We start from the raw sequence: 7,746 nt of genomic DNA on the forward strand, positions 1-7,746 counted from the left end.
AGAAAACATCTTTCCTATCTTGGGGCATCTAAAATTCTGAATATAGATCAATCTCCATCATATCTTGTCATTATCAACTTAAAACATCTATCTAGACCTAAAAGCATATTAACCTCTACATACCTAAGCTTCATTGTAAAACTAAGCTACTTGGTCTTCAACTCCATCGGAGACTTGAGAAGGAATGAACTTGATTACCTGAGTATGCCGGGAGTGTAGGTTAGTAGCTTTCCAAATGAGAAGATGACAGAGACAGTTTTCTACCTGAATAGTCACCCAAAAGCAAGTCCTCAGTAGTTCCTGACCTACAAATATGTCTGTTGGATATATTGGGTTAGACAGCTCAAGAAGATGCTCCAACTTTATAGAGAGGTTTGGGTGACTATTCAGATAGAAAACTGCCTGGACTTTGATGATAACAGATCTCTGCTCCTGCAGCGCCAAGTGGTCCCTGGTGGCAAGACAGGCCAGGACCCCACAGTGGTCCTCACATCATGCTGTTCCTCACTACCCTGGAATCTCCAGTCCTGCCTCCCTCCTGGTCCTGCACAAGCTGGGCTTGTGGTAGTCTCAGGATAGCTCCCAAACTAGACACCCTGGCTCCAGACTAGTAGTCATCTCATTTTGCTTTTTGACAGGAATTATTAGGCTCCTAATCATTAAGATGTTCACACATCAGAACACTGAGTGTAGACATAGTTTCTTTCCTTTCTTCCATCTCCTGAGACACATGTGACACAGCAGCCACACCTGCAGCATCTCTAGGGGCAGTGGCTCAACTTTGCAGATCTTAAAGAAAATAAAAATTGTTACTACTATGAAGGTTGTTCAACGTAGCTAAACATTAAGGCACCTAGCTAAAATGTGATCACATTTACTAAGGATGCGAACCAATTGGTAGAAAGAGTAGAGGTGTGGAAGTAAGTGGCAATGACACAGAACACAAATATGTACCTTAAGTGAATTTAGGGATCTCTAATGATATGATTAGACAGTTTCTCAGATTTGACATTTTTTACTTCTAATTTTATTTATTTATTTATTTACTTATTTATTTATTATTCACTTTACATCTCGATTGCAGCCCTCCTCTTTTCATAGTGCCCCCTTCTTTGCACACCCCTCCCTCATCTTCCCTTCTTTCTCTACTCAGAGAAGAGGAAGGTCTCCTGTGGATACCAACCTGCCCTGGCCCATTAAGTCACTGCAGAACTAGGAACATCTGCTCCCACTGAGGCCAGACAAGCAGCCCAGTTAGGGATATTGAATCCAAAGGGAGGCATCAGAGTCAGAGAGAGGGCCTACTCCAGTTGTTTGGGGATCCACATTAAGACCAAGAAGCACATCTGCTACATTTTGTGCGGGTGGCCTAGAACCAGCCCATGCATGCTCTTTAGTCTCTATGAGCCCCCAATGGGCCCAGATAGATTGACTCTGCAGATCTTCTTATGGAGTTTTTCTACTCCCTCAGGCTCCCTCAATTGTTCCTCCAACTCTTTCATGTGACTCCTTGAACTCTATCTAATGTTGGGATGTGGCTCTCTGTATGTGTTTCCATCAGCAGCTGGGTAAAGCCTCTCAGAGGAGTTAGGTTAGGCTTTTGTCTATAAGCATAGACAAGATGGGTTCTTTCCCATGGGTGGGTCTCAAGTAGGGCCTTAGTCATCAGGGAAATGAAAACCAAAGGACTCTGAGATTCTATATTACACCTGCCAAGATATCTATGTCTAAAAATTCAAGAGACAGCACATGCTGGAGAGGTCAGATAGAATGGGGAACTCCCCTCCATTGCTGGTGGGAGTACAAACTTGTACAACCACTTTGGAAATCTACCTGGCAGTTCTTCAAAAATTGGAAAAATTTCTACCTCAGGTCCCAGCAAAGCCACTTCTGGCCATACACCCAAAATATGCTCCACTGTACCACAAGGACACTTGTTCTACTTTGTTCATAGCAGTTTTATTCATTATAGCCAGGGACTGGAAACAAGCCAGATGCTCCTCAACCAATGAATGCATAAAGAAAACATTGTATATTTACACATGGAATTCGACACTTTTTTTAATTTGGGATTGAAAAATTCATTGTGATGTGTGTATTATTCATCAAAAGATTAGTTACGAGTAAACCTATGCTTACACATGGTCAAATGCCCAATGAGCTGGGAGCAAAATGGCCCCCGGGAAGGAAACATTGAATTGGAACAGCTCTCCACAGGATTTTTGAAATAGTGATGAAATATGCACATTGCAGTGGATCAAATAAAAGGTTTAGTTGTATGATATACAACAATTTGATCGTGCTTCAAACAAGCTAGTGCTCTAAGATTTTACTGAGATGGTTAGGTACCTACCACACAAACACACGGCACTGATTTTGCATCCCTAGAACACACATAGAAACCTGGATGTGGTGTTCCATGTCTTCAACCTCAGAACTGGAGGAAATAGGGACGAGAGAGAAAAAGATAGGAATATCCCAGCAACTCAATGATTAGCTCACCAAGATGACTCTGTGACCTTTGGTTTCAATAAAAGAAATTGTCTTTAAAATAAAGTAGAGAAACATTCATGAAAGGGATGCAATGTTTACCTCTGGCCCCCATATACATATGCACAGCACATGTGCCTGTGTCCCCACATGTACATAAGTACACATCTTCATAGTCACATGCACATGTACACACACTTACAAACAATTATACAAGTAAATAAGTAAATATACTTCTTAGATAAAATACACAATACACCAAAAGTGTGAACACACACACACACACACACACACACACAAAAAGTACTTGTGAAAATGGTCAATGGGCTTAACCTTTAGAAATTTTCTTGGTAATAATATGACACATTGAAAAACCTAAATAATTGAGTGACATAAATTTGAATAGAAGCCCACTGAGATCTTGATCTAATCCAAGTGTGAAGGCAGTCTTCAGGAGATACATTTTTGCTTTTTTGTTTTTTCCTCATCTGAGCAGGATGCATTTTATCAAGTCATTCATGCTTTCATAAATATGTGCCCTTCAGAATTAACCACTGCTCTCTTCTTATATTGCAGCAATAACAGAATATTTTAAATAAATATTGCTTCAGAACTTAGAGGCATTTCTGTAATGTTTCTCAATAAGACAAATGCTGGAATTCCACACTTTTAAACTTCTTCTCATTTTTAAATATTTCAGTTGAAATTGCAAGTCAAATAGAATGAAAGTAAAACCCTATAAAGATATTCTTTTTTCTAGAGACAGAAACATATTTTCATACCCTTCCATCTATATTTATAAATTGCTCTTTCCCTCTAAAGCATTAAGAAATGTTAAAATATCTCTCATTTCATCAATTCTTCACCCTCATCCTCTTCATTTTTCTGTCCTGTTTCATTTTCCCTAATCACAGGAACATGCATGTATACACACAAACACACACACACACACAATTTACACACACATACTTATACACACAATATTTTAAAGCAGTTCTGGGTTTCCAAGGATAAGCAGAAAGATGCTTTAGTTCTGGTGAGCGTGTGGTCCTGAGGGAAAAATGCAGCCTCACCCCCACTTGCCATTAAGCCATGTCCATGACCCTGAGGTGTCCTCCCTCGGCTGAGATCTGAGACGTTGCTATATGACAGCTCAGTTTCCTCATCTATAATGCATAGATTTAAGTATCTTCTTTGAAATGCAGTTTTGAATACTGAATGAAAAGAGCAGTATTTACACTGGATAAAGCATATTTGATATTTTCAAAGATTAATATCTTTCCTCATCTCCTTTTGTCCTTAGTCTCTGAATTTATAAAAGACTGAGCAACTTACCTGTTGTTTCTTAGAATGAGTAAAGGGAGAAGTTTCAATATGGCTTTGGTGCTCTCTCCCACAATCACAGAAGAGTTGTGTTGCTCTAATATAGGGAAATTCTTATTACAGAGGAAATCTATAATGTTACAGATTGGAATTTCCATGGGAGAAAATTATCTCAATCTCGGCCTAGTCAGCAGTTCCCTGCATTGCTTTCCCAGCAATAAAGTCTATGACAGAATTTTCTATTGGTATACAGTGCTGAAAAACTTGATCCTACAAATCATGTGTCATAGGCAGCATGAAGTCAGGAGACAAAAGTAAAGAACATCCTGAAAAGCATGTAGAACTTAATTTATCATTTTTGCTGCTCTCAGTGGTTGTAGATAAAATGGGGAAATAGAACTTGGTCAGTAGATATTTTGCCTCCATGGTGCTTTAATTGCTCAGCCTTTCTAGTTTCTTTGAGTGCTAAGTATATTGTCATTTATCCTATACTTTCCTACCCTGCAGGGACAACAGAGATATTTAGGATAGGTATGATATTTACAGGAAACTCATCAGATAAAGAAGAAGTGCAACTTCAGCTGCTCTAAGAGATAGTAGAAGCCTCGAGGAAGCTCAAAGGTACTTAACTAATATTCACCTGAATATGGATATTAATATATATATACTAATATATCTGGTTTCATCATTTAGTCATTAATATGGTAATAGAATGTTTGGGTAATTGCCAAAATTCTATTATATTCATGCAAAGACTATAGGGTATGTTAGGATTAAAGAGTTCATAAGAGAGATAAGGCCTTTGGTCTCTTTGATCTTATAATATTAAGTCCAATGCTTAGTATTTAGCACAAATAATATAAAAATCTGGCAGTAGGTCAAAGTTCTTCTTGTCACCTACTATCCAGTATATAAACAAATAAGCATATGTCATCATTGTATGGCATAGACAAATATTGTATCATTTCATCACCTTGTAGGGAGGGAAGTGTATGCAAAAATTAATTTAATACGCAATAATGAGAAGAACAATGAGCTCATGTGAAGAAAGTATTCTCTGGGTTGCCTCTGGTTATAGATCCCTGAATCTCCTAATAGGCTCTTCCTTACTCATGTTTTTCATCTGTAGGAAAGTCACTGTTTGGGAGATGACCTTGTATCCTTTTTGATGATGCTGCTCCTGTTGCTTCTGGGGTTGCCGCCTCTGCTTCTGATGCCACTGCTAGTGATATTCACACATGGTTAACCTCCAACTCAGTTCCCCTGTGCATATTTCACAAGTGTCCCACAATGTCTTGATTATGTTTTAATGCTGCTGTTTTTAGTGAGTTTTTGTTTGTTTTGTTTTTAATTTAGGATACCTGTTAAAGGAACCTATTGCTTACCTACCTGTGGACTACCATACCATAATAATATAGAAGGAACCTGTGTTTTCTTTTATTTCTGTCATCCATTGCAATGTCTGCTCCTTTGACTCTGCTGCTGACTTAGTGGAGACTCAGCTATTGTCCAACTACCATACTTTCTGATATCTCAGTTGGTTTTCAGAAAATCATGGAAATACAAACCTCTTACATACTCTACTTCAGTGGCACCTCAAACTGTGCTACTGAGGCGCACATCATCATTTCCATCTTTCTCCAAGAATTTGAACTTGCAATTTACTACAACCTGAATCAGATGTCCCAAGATTTGTTGACTATTGTCTCTTGGGCAGTATTCTTGCACTTTTGATGTTTCAGTTTCTGATATAGATATATTTCTTGGGCGAGAGCTAGAAACTCCCAAGGTTATTCCAGCACATCCCAGCTATGCTACTTTCACAAAGTTGTGCCACCATCCTTCCTGCACCATCCTCATTTCTACACTTAGATACTTTTATTATGAAAACTATTACATTTATTATTTGATTCTGTGTTTATGTGTGTATGCGTCTGTTTTCATGTATGTACATCCATGACACAGCATGCCTATGAGGGTCAGAGGTCAATACTGGGAAGTCAAATCATGTGGCTCTCAGGGGTAGAAGTTAGTCCATCAAGCCTCCAGGCAAGTTCCCTTTTCTACTGAGCCATCCAAATGGTTCTTTATCCTTGGTTTCTATTAAAGTTATAACCGTTACTCTCTGAACATTTCATTTCATGGTAACTGACACCTATGCATGTATAACTCACAGCATGTACACACCATGTTCTTTTGCTTATCACATAATATAAATTTATTATTTTTTAATATGTATCCAGTGTTCTGCTTGCATGTACATCTGCAGGCCAGAAGAGGGCATCAGATCACATTATAGATGGTTGTGAGCCATCAGGTGGTTGCTGGGAATTGAACTCATGACCCCTGGAAGAGCAGTCAGAGCTCTTAACCTCTGAGTCATCTCTCCAGTATAAAGTAAAGGAAAATTGCTTAAAATATAGAAACCAAGTATGCACAGATCAACACAAGGACTTCCTGAATTCCTCTAAAAATATACTTTTGTTTGGTTTTTCTAATTGTTATTTGATTAAAATTTTAATACTTCAAAGAAACATTTTAACTAGTAGATTTCTGACTTGTAGAAATGTCAGTGTAAAAACATTTTTTTCTGTTTCTGGAGAAGTACTGTCAGTTTTGTATCTAAGTTAGTAAACGTTTTCTTCCCTGATTCCATTTTTTTATTTCCTCTCCTAAATGCCTCTCTGATATTCTGTTCTTTTTCATTGTAGTGGTCATTTCATTATTTCACAAACTCAGTAAATTATTTCAATTGTGCTCTTAGGATATTCATGAAATTATGATTTTGTGTTTTAAAATTCCTACTTTAAAAATTGTTACTCTAACACTCTTCTGTTCACTACCTTATTTTATAAGTACACTGTATACTTCTGATACTGGGTCTTGTGATGGTGTTTAGGATAAAGAAGAAGATTAAGCAAAGCGAATCGCAATCTTGTTTGAGATGGAAGGAGAAAGAGTTGCCTGTAGGATGAAATAACAGGATGAGAAATTTGTTTAGAGCTGTAAAACCAATGTTTACTTAAATGTCATTTTGAATAGTGAATAATCATCATTCCCAAAATGTCAGTTATAGTATTCTAATTATTTTTATTTTAACTTGCTCCTTAGGCACTTTGCATGTACTTGGTTTGGATAAATCTATTTTGAGAATTTGAGAATGGCAAACTGCTCTTTCACATTTTGTGTGATTATTTGTACTCTTATATTCAGTTTAAAGAAGATGAACAGATAATAGCAAATAAAGCATACAGTAATTTCTAGGGGTATAAATTCCAAAATATCCTTTTTTGTTGTTTCTGTATTTGTATTTTTCTTCCCTAAGTGTTTAGAAATGTTGTATTATGCAAGCTACATTCCATCTCATCCAGTGCCTTAACTCTGTCATTCTTTAAAAATCATATTAGACAAAATGACAGCAAACATTTGTTCAAACTCTAAATTCTACCAACAAAATGAAAAGTTAAACACATAAACATCATATCATGACCCCACACTCATTATCTTTTCTGCATATGTTAACTTATTAATATTAGAGTTGATTAGTAATTACTAGAATTAATTAGTACAGCAGAGATTTCAGACTTGTCCCCGATTTTGTTTGTTTTTTTTTTTATAGAATGTGTGGTGAATCAGATCTTACACAAGTTAATAAGCTGTTTCCTATCTTCCTTGCAGTACTGCCTAGTGAAAAACAGCTAATTAATATACTCTAAATACATTCTCGAGCCATATCTTTGGCACCTAAAAGCAACTCTCACTAACTGCTGGAACCACAATGCAGGGACATGCCTGTGACTTCCAATCTTCAGGGATGGCTGGGAATTACATATAATAGCTAATGAATTATTTATAATGGCAAGAAATGAGCTGAAACATGCATATCAGCCATGGGGAAGAGTGAACTGTGACAGCACCCAGAAGAGTGGGAAA

The 7,746-nt window shown here is 37.3% G+C and overlaps 1 non-coding gene across 1 annotated transcript; it reads right to left on the reverse strand.

Moving 5' to 3' along the window:
- Positions 1-640: 640 nt before the first annotated feature.
- On the reverse strand, positions 641-772 carry LOC127209724 (small nucleolar RNA SNORA17). Its single transcript, XR_007833235.1, has one exon. It is a non-coding gene; the product is annotated as a small nucleolar RNA SNORA17 (small nucleolar RNA).
- Positions 773-7,746: the final 6,974 nt, after the last annotated feature.

Source organism: Acomys russatus, chromosome 26, assembly GCF_903995435.1.
Source record: "Acomys russatus chromosome 26, mAcoRus1.1, whole genome shotgun sequence".
Taxonomy (NCBI): Eukaryota; Metazoa; Chordata; class Mammalia; order Rodentia; family Muridae; genus Acomys; species Acomys russatus.